Source organism: Canis aureus, chromosome 34, assembly GCF_053574225.1.
Source record: "Canis aureus isolate CA01 chromosome 34, VMU_Caureus_v.1.0, whole genome shotgun sequence".
Taxonomy (NCBI): domain Eukaryota; kingdom Metazoa; phylum Chordata; class Mammalia; order Carnivora; family Canidae; genus Canis; species Canis aureus.
Genome location: NC_135644.1, coordinates 12309272 through 12331549, shown reverse-complemented (window position 1 = coordinate 12331549; position 22278 = coordinate 12309272). Strand labels below are relative to the sequence as shown.

At 40.3% G+C, this 22278-nt stretch overlaps 1 long non-coding RNA gene and 1 pseudogene across 3 annotated transcripts in view; one reads left to right on the top strand and one right to left on the bottom strand.

Moving 5' to 3' along the window:
• The window catches only part of LOC144304709 (uncharacterized), a 100537-nt gene that overhangs the window by 10396 nt on the left and 67863 nt on the right, over window positions 1-22278 (top strand). The window lies entirely within an intron of this gene.
• LOC144304569 (heterogeneous nuclear ribonucleoprotein D-like pseudogene) lies at window positions 6386-7472 on the bottom strand (annotated as a pseudogene).

Sequence of the window (22278 nt, the reverse complement as noted above, 5' to 3'; positions counted from 1 at the left end):
CCCCATTTATTAGCACTCTAAACAGAAGCAGGGTTTGTGCCTGGGGAGCTCGTAGGCCACATATATCTCATCTGTCACCAAAGTCCCTACAGAAGTCTACTTGCCTACTTAGCTTAAGTTCAAGAATTGCATGCCTGGAGTTTATTTTCACTTTCTCCACAGTCCCAGGTTAGTTATTACCACTTCTGATGTTCCCTCTCTGCTGGTAAACTGCAACCTGACCCACCCTTGAGTTACAGTTTCTCTGTAAGCCCCACAAAATATTGTAGTTGCTTAGAGTTTACAGTTCTGTCTTGGGCATACAGACCAGATCACTTAGTAGTGGTACTGTCATACCATTTGGGACATCCTCAGTAGCTCTCTCCATCCTTGCCAGAAGTCAGGATGTGCTCATGACCCAGATGAGGCATAGTGTGAGTGAACCTTCTCCCTCCTCAGAAATTCTCCAGCTCTAGTAGAGAGGCATTCACTGAGGCTCCCTAGGTGATGTTCCTCTTGAGAGGAAATTCAAATTGGTGGGCTTTTGGGGTCCTGCACTACCAGGGAAATATGCATGTTATATTAGTTTCTATTGTTGCTGTAACAAATCACCACACATTTAGTGGCTTAAAACAGTGGCTTACTATCTTATATTTCTGGAGATCTGAAACCCAAAGTCCTTCTGATTCCATGGAGCCAGCCTGGAGGCTGTGACCACTGGGGCCAGCCTGGCACTAGGGTTGGAGGAGTCATCCTATTACCTGGGGCCTTGGGGGCCAGCCTAGAGGTTAGGTCTGCAGGCCCAGACTGGTGCTAGTATGGAGCATGAGCCTGGGTCTTGGGAGCCAGTGTTAAGGCTAGGACCTTGGAAGCTGGCCTGGTGATGGGGTACGCTAGGAGCCTGGGTCTGTGGCACCTTGTCTGGAGTCTAGATCCATTGGGGCCAGCATGACACTGGGGGTTAGTATGGGGCCTGGAGTCACAGGGGCTGGCCTGGTGCTGGAATGGGCAGAAAGCCTGGGTCTATGGTAGTCAGCCTTGTACTGGGCCCAGCCAGGACCCTGGGTTTGTGGGTGCCCACCTGGAGCCTGGGTTTGTGGAAACTATTAGGAACTACCCAGGGCCATGGGTGGTGACTAGTGCTGGGTTGTGCCAAGAATCTGGGTTCTCAGGATCCTTTCAGGAGCCCTGGGCCTTGGAAGCCTAAAGGTACTGGGGTGATCTGGAGACTTGGGTTTGTAGGACAGAGACTATAGAGAGCCACCTAAGGCTGCAGGATTGACTGGGACTGGTTAGCTCTGGGGTCCACAGTGAAACTGTGTAGTCACTTTACTTATCTTCTGATATGGGGAAAGTCTCTCTCTTGGCCTAAGCTATCCAGGCTTAGAGGATGGGTGATAGGAACAATGTGAATTTATTTTCTATCATCCTCTGCATCTTTTCCTACCTCTGTGCTTCACCCAGATTCTGTGTTCTATCACCTGGAATCTTTGACTCTTGAGAAAGTGTTTTCATACATGCATAGCTGTTCAGATTGGTGCTTTTGGGAGGAAACAAAATTCCTCTACTGCCATTTTGCTGCCATCACTCCTCTCTCCTGGGTCATTTTTTTTTTTTTTTTTTTTTTGATCCACTCTGACAATCTCTGTGTTTTTTTTTTTTTTAAGATTTTATTTATTCATTCATAGAGACACACCGAGAGAAAGAGAGGCAGAGACACGGGCAGAGGGAGAAGCAGGCTCCATGCAGGGAGCCCGATGTGAGACTCGATCTCGGGTCTCCAGGATCATGCCCTGGGCTGCAGGCGGCGCTAAACTGCTTCGCCACCAGGGCTGCCCAATCTCTGTTTTAATTGGTGCATTCAGACTGTTGACATTCAAAATGATTATTGATATAGTTAGATTAATAGCTACCACATTTGTTATTATTTTCTATTTGTGATCCCTTTTCTGCCTTTTGTGGCTTTAATTGATTGTTTTATGATTCCATTTTCACTCCTTCTTAGCATATCAGGTATACGTCTATTTTGCTTCATTTTTCAGTGTTTGCATTAGAAATTATAGTATACATTTACATCTAATCCAAGTCCACTTTCATACTATATTTCTTCATGGGTAGTACAATGCTTTATCATAACAAAATAAGCCTGATTTTCCCTCCTGTCCCTTATATCATTCTTACCATTAATTTTATTTATATAGAATTATACATATATACATATGTAAGCATATATAGTTGAATCCAGTGTTATTGTTGTTATTATTTTAAAAGATTTTATTTACTTATTTGAGGGAAAGAGCATGCATGAACAGTGGGGAGAGGCAGAGGAGAAGCAGACTCCTTGCTGAGCAGGGAGCCTGACATGGAGCTTGATCCCGGGACCCTGAGATCATGACCTGAGGTGAAGGCAGATGCTTAACCAACTGAGCCACTTAAGTGCCCCTCTAGTGTTGTTATCATTGTGAACAAACTGTTATCTGTTGGATCAGAAAAAGAAAAATGAAAAGTTTTATTTTGCCTTCACTTTTCCAGTGCTCTTCCTTTCTTTGTATAGATACAAGTATCTGGTATGTATCATTTTCCCTCTCTCTCAAGAGCCTCTTAAATTTTCTTGCAAGGCAGGTCTACTGGCAATGAATTCCCTTAGTTTTTGTCTGTCTGAGAAAGTATTTCTTCTTCATTTTTTAAAGATAATTTTGTAAGCTACAGAATTTTAGGTTGGTGGGTTTTTCTGTCAACACTCAACATTTCACTCCACTTTATTCTTACTTTCATGGTTTCTGAGAAGTCACATGTCCTCCTCATCTTTGCTCCTCTGTAGGTAATATATTTTTATCCTCTGGCTTATTTTCTGTAGTTTAAAAATGATATGACTAGGTGTAGTTTTTTGGGGGGGGATTTATCCTGTTTGGTAATCTCTGAGCATCCTGGATATATGATTTAGTGTCTGATATTAATTTGGGGGCAAATTCTTGATCATTATGGTTTCAGATATTTCTTCTGTTTATTTCTTCTGGTATTCGCATTATGCATATGTTACATCTTTTGTGCCCAGTTCTTGGATATTTTGTTCTTTTTATTTTTTCAGTCTTATTTTCTCTTTGCTTTTCAGTTTTGGAGGTTTCTATTAAAGTATCTTTAAACTTAGAGATTCTCGTTTCAGCTGTGTCCAGTCTACTAATAAGTCCAACAAAGGCATTGTTCATTTTTGTTACAAAACCCTGTTCAGGGTTGTTGTTTTTTTTTTTAATCTCTGGCATTTCTTTTTGGTGCTTTCCTAGAATTTCCATCTCTCTGCTTACATTGCCCATCTGTTCTTGCATGCTGTCTACTTATCAGAGCTCTTAGCATATTAATGATAGCTATTTTAAATTCCTGATCTGATAATTCCAACATCCATTCTGTATCTGAGTCTGGTTCTGAGGCTCTCTGTGTCTCTTCCACCTATGTTTTTTGCTTTTTAGTGTACCTTGTAATTTTTTCTTGGTAGCTGGGCATGATGTACAAGGTAAAAGGACCTGCTGTGAGTAGGCCTCTAGTACTGTGATGGTAGGGCGGAGGAGAAGGGAAGTATTTTATAATCTTATGATCTGGATTCAGTCTTTTAGTGTACCTGTGCCTTTGGACTGTGAACCTCAAATGTGCTGCCCAGTCCTCCTCCCTCCATACCTTAAGTGAGACAGGATGGTTAGAGGGGGCTGGACGTGGGACTTTCCCTTCCCCCAGGCTAGTTAGGTAGGCTCTGCTAAAACCCTAGCAGGTGAGGCTGTGATTAAATAGTAACCTTCTAAAGACAGACCTTGTTAAGAACAGAATGCTCTGGTGTATTTTTAAGTGGTTCCTTTTCCCTTTCCCCTGCCAAAAACATGGTGGAGAAGGAGAGGTGTGGATTTTTCTGTGATATTCACTGTGAGAATATAATAGAGATCCAAGAGTTAAAATTCACAAGTGTGTGGGAGCCTCCAGTGACTGGGTTGCCCTGGAGTTTTTAACTCTAAGAGTTATCCACATTGAGTACCCCGCAATTCATAAATTACAGTTCAGGTTTCCCCACCCTGGTATTGGTTTCTGCAGAGTTTGTTGCTCTGGGAAGTTGTGGTTCTCTGTATTTGCTGTTGGTCCCTCCAGTTTTAAGGAGCAACAGTTTGCCCTATGACTTCACTTCTCTTTTGGATCTGATTTTTCAGTTTGTTCATTTTTTTATTTGTTATTAACTTGGAGTGACAACTTTCAGCTTTTTTTTTTTTTTTTTAGATTTTATTTATTTATTTGAGAGAACAGAGGGTGTACAAAGAAAGGGGAGGAGCAGAGGGAGAGAGAGAAGCAGGCTCTCCATTGAAGGGAGCCTGATGCAGGGCTTGATCCCAGGATCCTGAGATGATGACCTGAGCCCAAGGCAGACACTTAACCAACGGAGCCGCCCAGATGCCCCAACTTTCAGCTTCTTACAAGTTGGACTGGGAACCCAGTGGTGTTTTATTTACCTTTACATTACTGAAATATGAAGATTCAGTGATTTGGTGTGAACTGTACCTGAGCCTTTTTCTTCTAGTTGTTCCCATCTGTTTGCCTTGTTTACTCTATAGGAGCTTATAGGAGTTAATACATCAATGACTACATGTTCTATTGACAGAATGTGTCCTGGTATGTATGAAAAATATGAAAATATGAAGAAGTGGGATGGCTTGATCAGACCTGCCTTTTCCTTATTTATTTATTTATTTATTTATTTATTTATTTATTTATTTATTTATTTATGAGAGACACACAGAAAGAGAGAGAGGCAGAGACACAGGCAGAGGGAGAAGCAGGCTCCATGCAGGGAGCTGGATGTGGGACTCGATCCCGGGTCTCCAGGCAGGTGCCAAACTGCTGAAGCCACCCAGGCATCTCAGTCCTGCCCTTTCTTTTCTTTTTTGTTTTTTATGTAGTCCTGCCCTTTCTAATGAGAGTTTCCATTACCTTTCCCCTTGTGCCTTTAGTTCTTAATCTTTTTTTTTTTTAATAGATTTTATTTATTTATTCATGAGACAGACACAGAGAGAGGCAGAGACACAGGCAGAGGGAGAAGCAGTCTCCATGCAGGGAGCCTGACGTGGGACTTGATCCCGGGTCTCCAGGATCACGCCCTGGGCTGAAGGCGGCGGCAAACCGCTGAGCCACCCGGGCTGCCCTTTAGTTCTTAATCTGACCCCTTTTCCATTCCAAGATATAGCCAAAAAATTCTCATTAATTTATCTTATTTTTGCAGATTTTTTTCTTTTCACCATACTTATAGTTTTGCACACTGTTTTATGGACCCTGATTGTGCCTTTTGTAGTGAGCACTTTATAGGTTTTTTATTATTTATTTATTTATTTATTTTTCACTTTATAGGTTTTAAATACTTGTTGCCCTACATCTCTGTTTTTAGGATGATATCATCTTTTGGACTATGATTAGGCTAAGGATTTAAATCAATGTCTCTCTTTTTCTTTTTTAAAGATTTAATTTATTCATGAGAGGCACAGAGAGAGAGAGAGAGAGAGAGAGAGAGAGAGAGGCAGAGACAGGCAGAGGGAGAAACAGGCTCCATGCAGGAGCCCGACATGGGACTCATAGGACTCCATCCCAGGTCTCCAGAATCACACCCTGGGCTGAAGGCGGCGCTAAACCACTGAGCCACCCGGGCTGCCATAAAAATCAATGCCTCTTTAACCTTTAACCTTGTTTTACATGTCTTTTCTTGTGAGTGGGCTCAAACTCCTCACTTCCCATACTCCTTAATTTATTTCCCTTAGCCTTTTATTCTATGTGGGAATTCTGTGCAAATCAATATAGATAGCCTCATATATATATTTTTTCCACATAAAGAAGCATTTATTTGAGGTTTAACATGAAATCATGTTATACAAATAAATAGTATGTTTATACAAATGAAATTTTTATAAACACACATCTACATCAAGTCTTAACACAGCAAAAGACAAAGTAAAAACAAAGAAAACTAACTGGTGGTTATATACAGTTGGATACAGTTGTGTCTTGTACACTAGAAAGTCTTTTACAAAATAATCGGGGATCCCTGGGTGGCTTAGTGGTTTGGCGCCTGCCTTTGGCCCAGGGCGCAATCCTGGAGTCCCGGGATCGAGTCCCACATTGGGCTCCCGGCATGGAGCTTGCTTCTCCCTCTGCCTGTGTCTCTGCCTCTCTCTCTCTCTCTCTCTCTGTCTATCATGAATGAATGAATAAATAAATAAATAAATCTTTCAAAAAGAAAACCAAAATAATCATCTTAGGTCAACAGAAGACCAATCTTCAATGTCATCTTGCAAGATGGGTTAGTTTAGCAATCTCCACAGGACATAGTTTTCTGATGTATGCCTTGTGCTTGCCTGCAATGTGTGACCCCCAGAGATAGATGTGGTCAAGGTGATACACAGCCTGCAATGAAGTTCCCACTGTTTTCTCCAACATCCTCCTGTGGCTGGTAATTATTTTGGTGATTGCCACCCCCTTAAGACACCTTGTCATAAGTGCTTTGTTGTCTACTAGAGTCTGCATATCCGTGTCCATACTCATAGTTCCCCTAGTTATACCCACTATAATCGTAGCTGTTATAGCCACTATAGTTTTGATCACCACCATAGGCACTATTGTAATTTCCATACCCTTGATCATAGTAGTTTTTAAATCCTTGGTTCCAGTTTTGGCCCCAACTTTGTCCACAACCCCTAGTACCACCTGGTTCACCAGCTGCAGCCCCTCTTCCTCCTTTTTGTTGTTGCTGTTGCTGCCTATACACATCTTTGGGTTGCGCAACTTTGGTTTCACACTCCCCAGAACCAGTTTAATGATAATCTGTTCTTTTTTATTTTTTTTAAGGTTTTATTTATTTATTTATTCATGAGAGACACACACACACAGAGGCAGAGACACAGGCAGAGAAGCAGGCTCCATGCAGGGAGCCTGATGTGGGACTCGATCCCGGGACTCCAGGATCACACCCTGGGCCAAAGGCAGGTGCTAAACTGCTGAGCCACCCAGGGATCCCCTGATAATCTGTTCTTTAACAGTTTCTGTCCTGGCTCTTCATCTGTATATGTGATAAAACAAAACCCTCTTCTTTCATTTGTTTTTGTATCCATGGGAAGTTCAATATTTTCATTCTCTTCAAAGGGCTCCAAAATATTCTTTAATTTGTTCTTCAGAAGCATCTGGGCTCAGTCCACCCATAGAAACCTTCTTTGGGGGTTCTTTTCCTTTTAAAGCTTTGGCCCTTTTGGGGTCTATCAATTTGCCATCCAGTTGTTCTTTTGGTTCTAAAACCCATCATTCTGCTGATTTTTGCTTGCATTGATCTTGAATCCCTCTTCAAATTTCTCTATATTGCTGTACTTGTTCGTGCCCTCAATGGTGGCAGAGTTGTAGGTGGGAGGGTAGGAGTTGGGGGTGGGAGGATGCGGGAGTTGCTGCAGTGCAGTCCAGCCCTGGCAGCAGTGGTGGTAGAGCATTGTGTGGAGCTGGATTTAAAATGTGAGCAGACCAGCAGACCACCACCTGGGTGGCTCAGTGGTTGAGTGTCTGTCTTCTGCTCAGGGCATGATGCCGGGGTCCTGGGAGGGGTCCTGCAGAGAGTCTGCTTCTCCCTCTGCCTATGTCTCTGCCTCTCTCTGTGTCTCTCATGAATAAATAAATAAAATCTTTAAAAAATGTGAGCAGATAAGCTAGCCTCACATATTAATTCTCTTTTTTCAATGACCTTCTCACTGCCACTTTGTACCTTACCACTTCATACCTAGTCTTCTATCTAGCCTAACTCCTGTCATATCTCCCCATTCCATATTATTTTTCTATGATAGTGGAATGCTATTTTTTTTTTTTAGATTTTATTTATTTATTAGAAACAGAAAGAGAGAGACAGGCAGAGGGAGAAGCAGGCTCCATGCAGGGAGCCCAACGTGGGACTCGATCCCGGGTCTCCAGGATCACGCCCTGGGCTGGTGGTGGCACTAAACTGCTGAGCCACCTGGGCTGCCCTGGAATACTATTTTTTTTAAAGTAGGCTCTGCTGGATGTGGAGCACAACATGGAGCTGGAACTCATGATCCTGAGATTAAGACTGGAGCTGAGATCAAGAGTCAGATGCTTAACTGACTGAGCCACCCAAGTGTCCCTACTTTTAATCTCAAGTAATAAAAAACTCAAAACAGATTTAGGCAATGAAAGTGATTTATTGGTTAATAATACTAAAAAGACAAAGGTAGGATAGGCTGGAGGGTTGATTTGATTTAATGGCCTAACCATGTCATCAAAGATCTATCTTCTTTACCTTTCTCTGTTCTGCCTTCAGTCTTGTCAGCATGGTTCCAGACTTGGCTTCTCTTTAAAAACAAACACACAAGCAGAAAAACAAACCAAATCCAGAAATCCAAGGTTTATGTCTATATAGAAGAAAGGAAGAGAGTGTCCTTTTGTTGGCTCTTCCAGAGAAGTCAGAAGGCTGCTTTCCTAGAAGCCCCATTACTATAAAGGAAACATTGCATGTTCCTGCACAAATTTGGTTCAGATGTCCTTCCTGAACTACCCTCTGTGCCCCAGAAATGGCATGCACTGTGTGGCTTAGGTGTGGGTAACATGATAAGACCCTTATGGAATAGGGAATGGGATGACCTGATGAATTTAAACCAATCTGAGACCACTCCTAGAGCTAGGAATTCAGCTGGCTTCTTCCTAAACATGTGAGAGGAGATGACATCTAGCTGGAAGCACAGAAACTATGAGGAAGGAGGATAGGGGAAATGGATGCCAGGTAACAAAGAAATGCTCCCTACCCCTGCACATGGTTACTTCAAAAATTCATAAAACACCATTTTTATTTTATTGCTCTGCTGCTATAATCCAAGGACCAAATCTGGCCTGCCACCTGTTTTTATAAATAAAGTTTATTGAAAAACCGCCACACCCATTTAAAAAGTATTATCTATGGCTGCTTTCAGACCACAGTGGAAGAGTTAAGTAGTTGTAACAGAGACCATACAACCTACAGAACCTAAAATATTTATTATTTGGTCCTTTCAGAAAATGCTTGCTGACCTCTGGCCTAGAATATTAAATGTAAATTCAACCTGGATTTCAAAGCCCTCTATCATCTCTCTTCACTTTACTAATCTAATTTAGTTGTCATTATTCACTGTATACAAACTCTAATCCAGTCAGATTAATTTATTCACCCACTGCAAACAGTGCACATTCAACCTCTACTTTTCTTGTTTGTTCATGCTTTGTCTAACCTGGGATGCTCTCCTTCAATCTTCACATATCTTTGAAGGCCCACCTCAAGTTTACAGACTTTCTCATGTTACCTCTACCCTCTCTGGAGCCTTCTTTCCTGCATTTATTGTTTCTATCACATTATAATACATTTGAGTCTACATATGTTTTATAAATATATGTATGTCTTATCTGCCTGATTGAATGTGAAACTCCTGGATAGGAGCGTCTTGGTAATATGATATCTTTTGTAGCTCTTACAGAATTTCAAGTGATGCTAGACCAGGAAGGCACTTAAGTAATACTTACTAGTCCTGTCAAATTACCTTATAGCCAGAATTAGTCCACTTCTTTGCACCCCCACAATACCACCCTAATCCAAGCTCCATCTGCTCCCATCCAGCCTAATGCTACAGTCTCCCAAGTGTCTGTTGCTCCTTCTGGCTCTCTACAATCATCTCCCCACATGAGCACACTGACTTTAAATGTTTATTTATTTATTATTATCATTTTTAAAAGATTTTATTTATTCATGAGAGACAGAGAGAGAGAGAGAGAGAGAGAGAGAGAGGCAAAGACACAGGCAGAGGGAGAAGCAGGCTCCATGCAGGGAGCCCAATGTGGGACTCGATCCCAGGTCTCCAAGATCATGCCCTGGGCTGAAGGCGGCACTAAACCCCTGAGCCACCCGGGCTGCCCTAAGTGTTTAAATCAGGTGATGTTATTCTCCTACTTAAACTCTTCTACCTGCGTGACATATCTCAGAATAGAAGTTGTGATCTGCCTCTGCCTAAATCTCCCCATCCATCTCTCTCACTTGGTAGTAGTCACTCAGTTCCCATTTTCTCAGTTCTTCTTGTCTAGAATATTTTCCCTCTAGTTCACAAGTGTTGGCTTCTCAGAATTCTGGTCTCAGTTCTCTCTCCTTGCCTGACCACCCACTACCTCCTGTCTCCTTTATTGTCACTTTAGATTACATCATCCAGTTTCACCTTCTTTATAGCCCTAACTCAGCAGACTATGTCTTGTCCTGTTTACTTGTGTAACTGTTTCCCCTCTGAATGCAAGCTCTGTTGATTTTACCTAATTTGTTCACCACTATATTTCCAGCCCCTAGAGCAATGCCCAGTGCATAAAAGGTATTCAGTAGCTCTTTGTGGAATAAATGAACAAAACCATTCATAGATGTATTTCCTTTTGATATAGAAAAAGAGAACTTTTATTCACTTCCATAAAAATGCATTTACTAACCATCTTCTTTCATGGTATCACCACTTAGGGTTTTGTACAAAGGAATTGTTTTTAGGGGTTATATTAATTTCCTAGAGCTGCCATAACAAATTACCACAAACTGAATGGCTTAAAACAACAGAAATGTATTATTTCACTATTTGGGAGGCCAGAAGTCTGAAATCAAAGTGTTGGCAGGGTTAATTCTGTCTGGAATGTCTGAGGGGAAAAACCATCCATGCCTTCTCCTAGCTTGTGGTGGTTGTTAGTAATCCTTGACATTCTGTGACTTGTAGATATAGCACTCCAGTCTCTGCTTCCATCTTCACATCACCTTCTCTTCGGGAGAAAGTGTTTTCTTCTCCCCGCCCCACCCCCCGCCGCCCTTTTTAAAAATTTATTTATTTATTCATGAGAGACACAGGGAGAGAGAGAGAGGGGCAGAGACACAGGCCGAGGGAGAAGCAGGCTCCATGCAGGAAGCCTGATGCGGGACTTGATCCCGGGTCTCCAGGATCAGGCCCTGGGCCAAAGGCTGCACCAAACCGCTGAGCCACCTGGGCTGCCCTCTTTTGCCATGCCCACCCTAATCCAGTAAGAGCTCATCTTGATGCTCAACTACTTACATCTGCAGTGATCTTGTTTCCAAGTGAGGTCACATTCTGAGGTTCTGCATGGACATGAATTTTGGGGAGACACTATTCATTAGGTGCTTACAGTACAGTACAGAAACTAATAGTCTACTCTTGCTTAGTATAGTGTACATAGGTTGTTTTGTGGTAACGAGCATCACCTCCCTTACCAGGAACAGCCCAGTTTCCTCCTGGGGAATTCCCTCTCTCCCCCTGTTGACAAATCTTGATTTGAATGTAAATTGAGGAACCACAAGTGACAGACACAAGGGAACTCAGCTAGACTCCTGGACTATTTTATTTTTTTCAAATTTATATTTCTTTATATTTTGGCAACCTTTCAAGATGTACTTTTACTCTGCTGTAAGTTCCTCTTGATTTTAGCACTAGAAATCTGTGAATGCACAGAGCACATTAAGCAATCTGGATTCTTGGAATTTTTTTTTTTTTTTTTAGATTTTATTTGTTTATTTGAAAGGGAGCACGAGCCAGGGGAGAGGGGAGGGGGTAGGGAGAAGCAGATTCCCAACTAAATAGAGAGCCCCATGGGAGTTTTGATCCCAGGACCCTAGGATCATGACCTGAGCGGAAGGCAGACACTTAACCCACTGAGCCACCCAGAAACCCTGCCTGGACTCTTAGAACTTGTAATCTTCAGTAGAGGTACACAGGGATGGGAAATAAAGGGAGTACATACATTGGAGCAGCAGTGCCTTGTAAAAATCTAGAAGTTATTCTTACTTCCTGGATTCTAAGAGCTGTCTTAATTCTTATCTTGTGGCCAGGCCTGGCCCTTTATTCTACCATCTATTCTGTGAGTTGCTGGCTAGCACTCTATTAAAGTCTCTTTTTGCTTAAGTTAGCCAGAATCCATTACTATCATTCTCAATCAAAGAAACTCAGTTGTTAAGCTGAGATCCAAGATTTTTTCAGTACTGGTGCAATTTTGCATATTTAGCTCTGAGTTCTGACATGCTGAGTTTACTACTATGTGAGATACTACCTTCAAAATGTCAATTTCATCCCAGCCCTACAAATTAGTGCAATTAAAAGACAGCATATTAGCATTTTTATTAACTTATTTATAACTCATCTTGTTTCAAAAGGACTTTATTGTATTAAATTATCCTACAAGGTAAAGGAAGAAAAAAAATACACTCAAAATAAGAAGTGAGGGACGCCTGGGTGGCTCAGGGGTTGAGCACCTGCCTTTGGCCCAGGGATTATTTTGGAGTCCCGGGATTGAGTCCCACATCGAGCTCCCTGCATGGAGCCTGCTTCTCTCTCTGCCTATGTCTCTCATGAATAAAAAAAAAAACAAAAAAAAAAAACACAAAAAAACAACAACCAAAAACAAACAAACAAAAAAACCTAAGAAGTGAAAATGAGACAAAGGAGAATAAGGGTAGAAAAGTGAGATGGAGCCATGAGTGAACCTAATCCCTAGAATGGCTACAGTGAAGGTCCAGACAATAGGTAGAAGAAAGATGCAACAATATGACAGGCTACGGTTGCCATGGTATTTGGCAACAATATTTTCTACTTGAAATAATACTCTATCAATCTGCATTTCTGTTAAAAGTGCTTGCAGTCTCTCTATAGTAAAGTGAGGTCATGAGATAATTAAGCAACTTGCCAAATAGGAACTGCCCAACCAAATGCCAGAAAAGAGAATATACTTGCTTAAAGTCATTATGTTACCACTTTAAAGATGGCAGAAATCTGCTAAGACATCTGCTTTCCATATCTTTCTTTCTTTTTTTAATATTACTAAAAAATATTTTAAGCTATAGTATCTTTTTAAAAACTAATAACTTACTTTGATTTATACAAGTTGAGCCTTGGAAAGCTTTATTTTATAAAAATAAATTTATTTTAACAAGTTGAAATGTTAGGTTGAAAAAAAATTTTTTTTTAAAGTAAAGTCTAGACTCAATGTGGGTCTTTGAACTAATGGCTCCAAGAACAAGAATTGTACAGCCTACCAACTGAGCCAGCCAGGCACCCTCCCAAATTGAAATATTTAAAATAGAATAGAGGAATTCGCCGCTTAAAAGAACATATATAGTCAATTTTTCTGCAAATCAAACATTACTTTAAAAAAAAAAGCATTACTTTTTTTTTTTTTCTTATTTTAGCACTGTGGGTTATAGAAATGTTGGTTCCCCTCGTGGAGGTTTTTTTGTTTTTTGTTTTTTTCCCCTCGTGGAGTTTTTATAAGGAAGTGAGGCCTAGATTTTAAATGCAAACACTGCATAAAGATATAGTAACATAGTAAACACAATCATAAGATAGTGATCTTCGTTACTGTAATGAAGATTTTCCCGTTTTAATATTTATTGCATTTTCCCCCCTACCAAATCTTTTCCAAAAAGAATCCTAAGTAAATATTAAACACATCACAAGTGCCACCTAGTGCTTTCTTTGAAAATAACATTTTTAAAAAAATTTCAGAAACAATAAAACAAGATGTAGAAGTCCTGAACTCTCAGGACAGAGTTAGTTTAAATAGCTCTAATTTTTAAAGAGTTTGTTTTCAGTCAAAAAGGGCTTTGAAATAAGAATTTGGAAATGAGTTTCTTTGATAGCAGTCAGATCACCCAATACTGTTTGGTTTTAATTTTGCATAGGTATAGATGGAGTTAAGTAAAAGATGTTAAAGAAGGGGAAACTAAAGGCATTTCATTAAAGAAGTAGCAGCAGCAATATTTTCAAAAAGTATTTCTTCCAATCCCAATGGTCTCTGACATCCTACCAAAGCTCTAATTCCATTATCATTATTTTATACCCCTTATTTCTTATTTCCAATGTTCCTATACTTAAGGCATTGAAACATGGTCATCATCATTGTCCTCATAACACCACCACCACCACCACCCACAGTCACCATCACAAGCACTAGCTGAGGGACCATTGTTGTAGAACCCAGTGCTGGTGTCAAGGAAACAAACACAAGCGTTAATCTCCACCATCAAGAACCTTAATATTAATTTGGAGGGAGGATGAGAAATAGAAGAGGAGGAGGAAGAGTGTGTGTGTGTGTAATAATGAAACAGCAGTACTAATGAAAAGCTATCACCCTTTTTCCAGTTCATACACCATCCCCACCCTTTACCCACTCCTGATATCTGAGTCTTGCAGTCCTCTTTTGAAATGCCTTTCTGATGTGTTCTCTTTTCCTTCTCTATTATCTGTTTAGTCCTCCACCTCATGCCTGGAAAATTGCAACAGACTTATCCTTTGGTTTCCTGCTTCTCCTACTGCCAAGCTAACATTACTAAACTGCTGACTTTAACTTTTCATTCTTTTCCTCAAGAACCAATTATGGCTGTCTGTGCTCACCAGACCACAGGCTTAACTCTCTGAGCCTAGCTTTGAAAGCCTTCAGTAACTTAAGGGGACTTCATCTATTGGATATACACTCCAATGCAAATTTTCATCCCAAAGGGCAGGTCTCTGTTTACTTTGGAAACAAAGGTCAGGCCATACTTTCATTTCCTTTTTTAAAATGTGGGGCTTTTTTTCTGGTATTTCTACTTGCCCCCCCCCTTTTTTTGGTCTCCTGTGCTATTTGCTTTTATGATATTAGTTACCGTATCACTTATGATCATTCCTTTCCTCCACACACCTTTTTTTCCTGATGGTGTCTTTCATGGGCATGGCCATCACATTCTCCTCCAGTATCTCGGGGTGTGCTTTTATCCTGCTCTAAAGCAAGTTACATTGGAACTTCCCTTTCTTGCTCTTTGTGTTTATTTTTTTTTGTTTCCTGGGTCACTGATCTTCCCTTCTTTTCTCCTTGTTTTGCTGCAGAATGTTTTCAAGTAACTTTCCAAAAATGAGCACATACCAGGTAAATGTTCCAAGTCCTTCATTTCTGAAAATGTCTTTATTCCATCTCTACACACTTAATTGTGTTTGGCTAGGCACAATATTCTAGTTTATAACTATGTTTAAAAAAATTGTGTTTTAGTACCTGGGTTGCTGAAGAGAAATCTGATGTCAGTTTGACTCTTTTTCTTTTGTAATGTAGAAGATAAATTGTTCCTATTTGATTGGTGTCAAGTCAAATCCGAACAATTCATTTTTCCATAGTGAAACTGAATCCCACAGGTCTGTGTGTTCTGCTCTTAATGCTAACTAATGAAATTTCAGAGCCTGGCTCTGAAAATACAGAACTTCATAATTTTTAAAAAACTCTAACAAAGAGATGAAAAGATGCTTCTTCTCTGCTGCAGCAAAGGGAGAGATGACCTTCCTCATGTTGAAACTTGGTCAAAGGGTCCAGTGAGATACGGTGTTAAATGTGAACTCTCCCAAGGACACCAGTCTTGTTTCTTATGTGATATGAATCTTGCACAAATATTCACAGTTGCTATCACCTCATTCTGTCCCCTCCAATACAAATCTATTATTGGAATTATTATTTGAACAAAGGAGTCCTATAGATGTTAGACATCTCAGAAATTGTTGCCATGTTATGTGAACATAACTTTTAATGACACTTGTAATTCTGTCTTACTTTTTAAGACTTGTTAAGACCTGTTAAGATGGTCTTATTTGTTGCCCTGGTGCTAAAGTTGTAGTTGACACTTATGTTCCCAAGTGGTATAAATGTTGTCAGAGTTACTCTGTCAAATCAGAAGAGGAGCCCTGGCTCTCAGCTCCTCCTGTTTGCATAATGGACAAATAAAAGTCTACTGTGCTAGAGTGTTTAAGTTTTATGTAACACAGTGTTTAAGTTTTATGTCTTTTACATTTCCACATGGATATCCAGTTACTTCAGCACCGCGGACTAAAGTGACAATTTCTCAAATCAATAGTAGTTGGTTTTATGTTTCATTTCTATTTTTTAAAGATTTATTTATTTATTCATCAGAGACACAGAGACACAGGTAGAGGGAGAAGCAGGCACCCCCCTGGGGAGCCTGATGTAGGACTCGATCCCAGGACCCCAGGATCATGACCTGAACCAAAGGCTGACAACCACTGAGCCACCCAGGTGTCTCAAATATTTCATTTCTAATACCTGGGGGCTATTCAAAACATGTCACCTTATCAGTAATTTGTAACATCTATCATTTTATTGTACTTCAGGAACTTTGGGAGGGCAGAAGAATATTTGATAACTGTATAAAAAGGCAAAGTGGTAGTTCCTTTAATTAAAAAAATCTTACTTCCCCTTCCAGACACACAAAGGTCCAGGAGAACAATGTTGCAGAATATTCTTTTTTTTTTTTTTTTAAATTTTTATTTATTTATGATAGTCACACACACACACACAGAGAGAGAGAGAGAGAGAGAGAGGCAGAGACATAGGCAGAGGGAGAAGCAGGCTCCATGCACCGGGAGCCCGACATGGGATTCGATCCCGGGTCTCCAGGATCGCGCCCTGGGCCAAAGGCAGGCGCTAAACCACTGCGCCACCCAGGGATCCCGGAGAATATTCTTTTAATGATGGTGAAAATCTTCCTGCCACTACCAAAAATATTTTCTATATTACCATAGTATTAAATCTGTACTACATCCATTGCTATAAGAGTAATCAGTTCTAGGACATAGAACAATAGAAAAAATAATACTGTGGAAAGGAAGCTTTCCTCAGATCCGTATGAACATCCATATCATCACTGACAGTGATCAAATAGACAATGGATAAATAGAACAGAATAGAATCCAGAAATAGAGGACCGCTTGATTTATCACGAGGATGCCAGTATATGATACAGGTTCAGAGGATGTTTGCATTTTAAAATTGGATAGACATTATCAAGTTATAAAAACTTACACTAATTTATGCTGTCACTAACGTGGTTCAAGAGCACTTCGTGGACTATTCATGTAAATGTTCAAGGATGTTTGAAAAGAATGGATATTCTGTTTGTTGAGCACAGAGTCCTCTTTCTATGTGTGTATATAATGCAAAGCATTCATTATTCAAGCAACAAGTATTTACTGAATGCCTCATATATTTTAGATATTGCTCTGGGCCCTTGGGATTTGGCTGAAGGCAAAGTATCTACTTTCTTGGAGCTTACATCCTTGGGGGGGAGACAAATAATAAACAGAAAGATAATATAATTTTATAGCATATTTTAAATTTTCTTTTAATATAATTTTATTATAAAATAATATATTTTATAAATTGTATGAAGGAAAAACCCAGGAAGATAAGGGATCAGAGAGAGACTAAGGATGAGGGCTCTAGTTCACATGGGAGAATCAAGGTAGCCTTTCTGCAGAGGTGACCTGCATGATGAGAAGGAGGAAGCCAAGCAGAATTTGAGAGAAACGTATGTCCTAGGTAGTAGCTCAGGGAGTGTGAAGGCTTTGGGTCAGGAAAGTGGTTGTTGTGGGAGAGACTCAGAGATGGGCCAGCATGACTGCAGAGTGTAGGATTGATGCTTAGAGAGGTAGGCAGGGTCTAGACCATGCCGGCCTGTTGCTTATAGCAAGCCATCTAGATTTTGTTACATTGTAATGATTCATACTTATAAAAGATAATTTTGATTATTGTGGGGAAATGAATGATAGCAGTGGGGAGAAAGGAAGCAAAATGACATTTAGTTGTGATCAGAGGGATAGTAGCTTGGGTTAGGTGTTAGCTGGAGAAGCAATGAAATGCAACCAAAATTGGGGTGCATCTGGATGATAGAATAGGATTTGCTGATCTTTTGAATGTCACAGTGGGGTGGGGCTAAAGAAGAGGATCAAGGATGATTCCTAGTTTTGGGGCCTAAACAACTAGGTAAATAGTGGTGGCACCAGCTGAGGTAGAGATGGCTGGGGAGGAATACAATGGAGGCAGTGGAAAAAATGGTGTAAGTGCAACAGCCTAGTGTCCACCAACATTCAATGAAATAGTATTGAGCTATGAAAAGGAATGACATGCTGTAACATGGCTGAACCTTGAAAACGTGCTAAATGAAAGAAGCCAGGACACATGTTGTAGTATTCCATTTGTATGAAATACAAAAGGCCACATGTAGTATTCCATTTGTATGAAATATCCAGAATAAGCACATCTATAGGGTCAGGAAGTAGGTTAGCATTTACCAGGATAGGGAAAGGGAAGGAGGGAGTGACTGCTTCATAATGGAGGTTTCCATTTGGGGCAACAAAAAAGTTCTGGAGCTAGACAGTTGAGGTGGTTGCACAACATTGGGAATGTACTAAATGCTATGGAATTCTACACTTCCAAATGGTTACAGTGGCAAATGTTATGTATAAGTTCCCTTGATCATTCATTCTACAAAGATTTTAGGGAGTTGAGTTCCTACTGTCCAGGCATTGTTTTAAGTGCTGAGATTCAGTGGTGAATGAAGTTTGATACTGGAATTTTATTTCCCAATAACTCTTACTCTCTGAATGCTCTTGCAGTATATAGGCAAAATATTCCCAAATATTCCTGAATATACCAAAGGAATCACCATCCCTTTTCCTTAAGATGAAAATTTTATTCTGATCTCCTTTTCTTTCAAGTCAAGTCTATTTGTTCTTCTTTTTGTCTATTTGACTCACATGATGTTGGTTTTCCTTAATGTCTGTTGATCCTGTGTTATACTTTTCTTTTACAAATAAAGAACTAGGTTGATTATTATATGTAAGTGCCATGGATTTTATCTGCTTTTCTGTGAGTGTGCTGGCAGGCTTTCCTCTGAATGCAAGATCTGATATGAACTCTACATAGGTATGTAGGGACTGTCCCCAGGAAGCATTTGCTTAAAGATAAATGGGTGTGGAGTAGGCAGGTAGGATATTTTTTATCAGTCAGTAATCTTTTTTCTTTTTTTTCAGATTACAAATTTTTATTTTGTTTTTTATTATTTTGGGGCAGCCTGGGTGGCTCAGCGGTTTAGTGCTGCTTGCAGCCCAGGGTGTGATCCTGGAGACCTGGGATCGAGTTCCACGTCAGGCTCCCTGCATGGAGCCTGCGTGTCTCTGCTTCTCTCTCTTTCTCTCTCTCTCTCTCTCATGAATAAATAAAGTCTTTAAAAAATAATAAAATAAATAAAAATAAATAACTGAAATTTTGTACCTCTTAATCTCCTTCATCTATTTCACCCATCTCCCACCCACCTTCCCTCTGGCCACCACCAGTTTGTTCTCTGCATTTAAATGTTTTAACATGAACACCTTTATTGAATCATATCACTTTAAATTTACAAATCTAGGGGCGCCTGGGTGGCTCAGTCCATTAAGTGTCTAACTTCAGCTCAGGCCATCATCTTGGGATCCTGGGATGGAGCCCATGTCAGGCTCTGCCATCATGAGGGAATCTGCTTATCCCTCTCTCTCTGCTCCCCACTCTCTGCTTGTGCATGTGCATGTGCTCTCTCTCTCTGATAAATAGATGAAATCCTTAAAAAAAATAAAATTGCAAATCCAAAAGTCATTATATAGTGTTATGAATAAATGATATTTGTATTATATTTATAGGAAATATTCAGGAATGCCTGTGTGGCTCAATGGTTGAGCATCTGCCTTTGGCTCAGGGTGTGATCCCCGGGTCCTGGGATCAAGTCCCACATTAAGCTCCCCACGGGAGGCTTCTACCTCCGCCTGTGTCTCTGCCTATCTCTCTGTGTCTTTCCTGAATAAAAAAATAAAATCTTAAAAAAAAAGAAACATTCAGAAAGCCATTTTGTTTTGTTTTGTTTTGTTTTTTGAGAGAAAGAGCAAGCAGGATGGGGAGGGGCAGAGGGAAAGGGAGAGAGCTGAACCAAGAGTTAGACACATAACCAATTGAGCCACCCAGGCACCACCAGAAAGTTTTTAATAACTACTTTGAATTTGTTCCTTCCAAATTTTGTGTAGATCTCTTGAAATGTATTATAAGTAAAATTCTAGCTTCAGAAAAGAACATATTGCCTTAGTTTATTTTCTCTTTAATTGAAGTATAATTAACATACGATGTTACATTAATTTCAGGTATACAACATAGTGATTCAGCAATTACTCAATGCATACCACACAGTAAATGTAGTCATCATACAATAATATTAGAATATTATTGACAAAAAAAGAATATTATTGATTATATTCTCTGTAGTGTACTTTTCTTCTTCATTACTTACTTGTTTCACAACTGGAAGTTTATACCTCTTAATCTACTTCATCTATTTCACCCATTCCTCGCCCCCCCCCCCCCATTTCCTCCCTGGTCACTACCAGTTTGTTCTCTATATTTAAGAGTCTGTATCAGTCAGAACTCTTGAATATAAGTAACAGAAACTTGCTCTGGATAATTTATGCAGAAAAATAATTTATTGGCTGACTATTGACTATTGGCTTGCAGAATTGACCTGAAGGCTGAACACCAACCAGGCTTAGAGAATCAGCGGGAACCAGACAGGCCACAGCTAAGGATATTCTGCTGGAATAGTCTGGTTAGGTCATAGCTGCCAGTCTTTGTGGGTATCCTTCCAGATTTGGGTTCTAGGTGGAACGACCAGTACTCCAACTGCCAAGTCAGAAAGCAGGGTCATCTGCCAAGTATACAGTAACCACATATGGTGGGCAGAAAAATAGCTCCTGAGATGCCCATGGCCTAATCACTGGAACCTATGAACATGTTACCTTACATGGCTCAAGCAATTTTGCAGATGTGATTAAGTTAAGTAATTTGAGAAAGGGTGATCGTCTTGGATTATCGAGGTGGGCCCTATAATGTGATTCCTTAAAAGTAGAGAAGCTTTTGCAGATGTGATCTGAGGGAGCTGTTATTATGGAAGAAGAGTTGGAGAGATACTGCCGTCTTTGAGGATGAAGAAGGGGGCATAAGCTAAAGAATATGGTGGCCCCTAATAGCTGGAAAATGCAAAAAACAAATTCTTTCCTCGTCTGCCAAAAGGAATGCAGACACCTTGAGTTTAGTCTGGGATTTCTGACCTACAGAAGTTTAAATAATGAATTTGTTTTGTTTTAAGCCACTAAGCTCGTGGACATTTGTTACAACAGCAATAGAAAACCAACCCCTCCCCCCCATTTTTGGTATTTCCCTGCCATGATGCTACAGTAAGGAAGGCTTTACTCTGAGCACATTTTCTTCCTTGCGGAGTTACCTTGTCACCTCCTAACACTTCCTCCTGCCTTTCTGTCTCCTCCCCAGGCCAAACATCACTAATGTTTTCTTTCTGCCACAGTTTTGGGGCATAGGAAGGCAATAGGCCCTTTGTTTTGGATATAGTTTTTTAGTAAATTATCCTCATGGTTGATGCAGAGCCTTTTCTTCTATTATTGTAAATGTCCCTCTGAATTTGGAATCTCTCTGGATTTGCTCTTATCTCCCCATTCCCATTTTAATAATTTATTTGGTTCATATTCTATAGCCAGTTTCGAGATGTGATTTTGCTTTATGCCTGTCAATGTTGATTTCATTTAACTTCTATCCTCCAGATATTTCAAAATTTCCTGATAATAGTACCCTTTCTTGTTTACCAGAGTTGTGTGGATTTCTTCTTTAAAAACATTCTCCCCCCTGTCATTGTAAGAAAATTGGGATGGGAGGGAACATGGTCTTTTGAACTCAGTTCACCATCTTGATTGTGAATGTAGGTTGATTATGCTGTACTTGGGGGCTCAGAAAGAATCCAAAAGACCAGAAAGTTCCCTGAAGAGTGGGCTATGTAGTCCAGTCTCAGCAGCATGCAGTGGTAGAAAGGCAGATTCATGACGAGTCAGCCCTAGGGAAATCCAAGAGGGAGCAGATGGAGCATGGAGGTTGGAGGATCCAGGTGGACATTAGGAAAGCTTCTTAATAGAAAAAGAAAAGACAGACCTGGGTTCAAACCCCGATTTGCTCATTGCCAACTGTGTAACCTAGGCAGGTTTAGCCTCTGTGAGCTTCAATTTCTGCACTTGTAAAATGAGAGACAGCACCATCTATCAGATAGGGTTGCTGCAAGGATTAAATGAAGATAATATTGGTAAAACGCTTACTGTAGGCTTGGCATATAATAATATTGGGTATTTATTGAGTGCTTTTATATAGATTAATCTTGTGTAATCCTCATTATAACAACTATATACAGATCAGGAAACTGAGGAATAGCGAATTTAAGTGAGGTGCTTAAGGCTTTAATCATTAAGTGGCAGAGCAGGGACTTGGACAGTCTGGCTCTGTCCTCTCTGCACCTAAACACAATGCTGCAGCTTACCCTATGGTTCGGGACTCTTGGCTGAA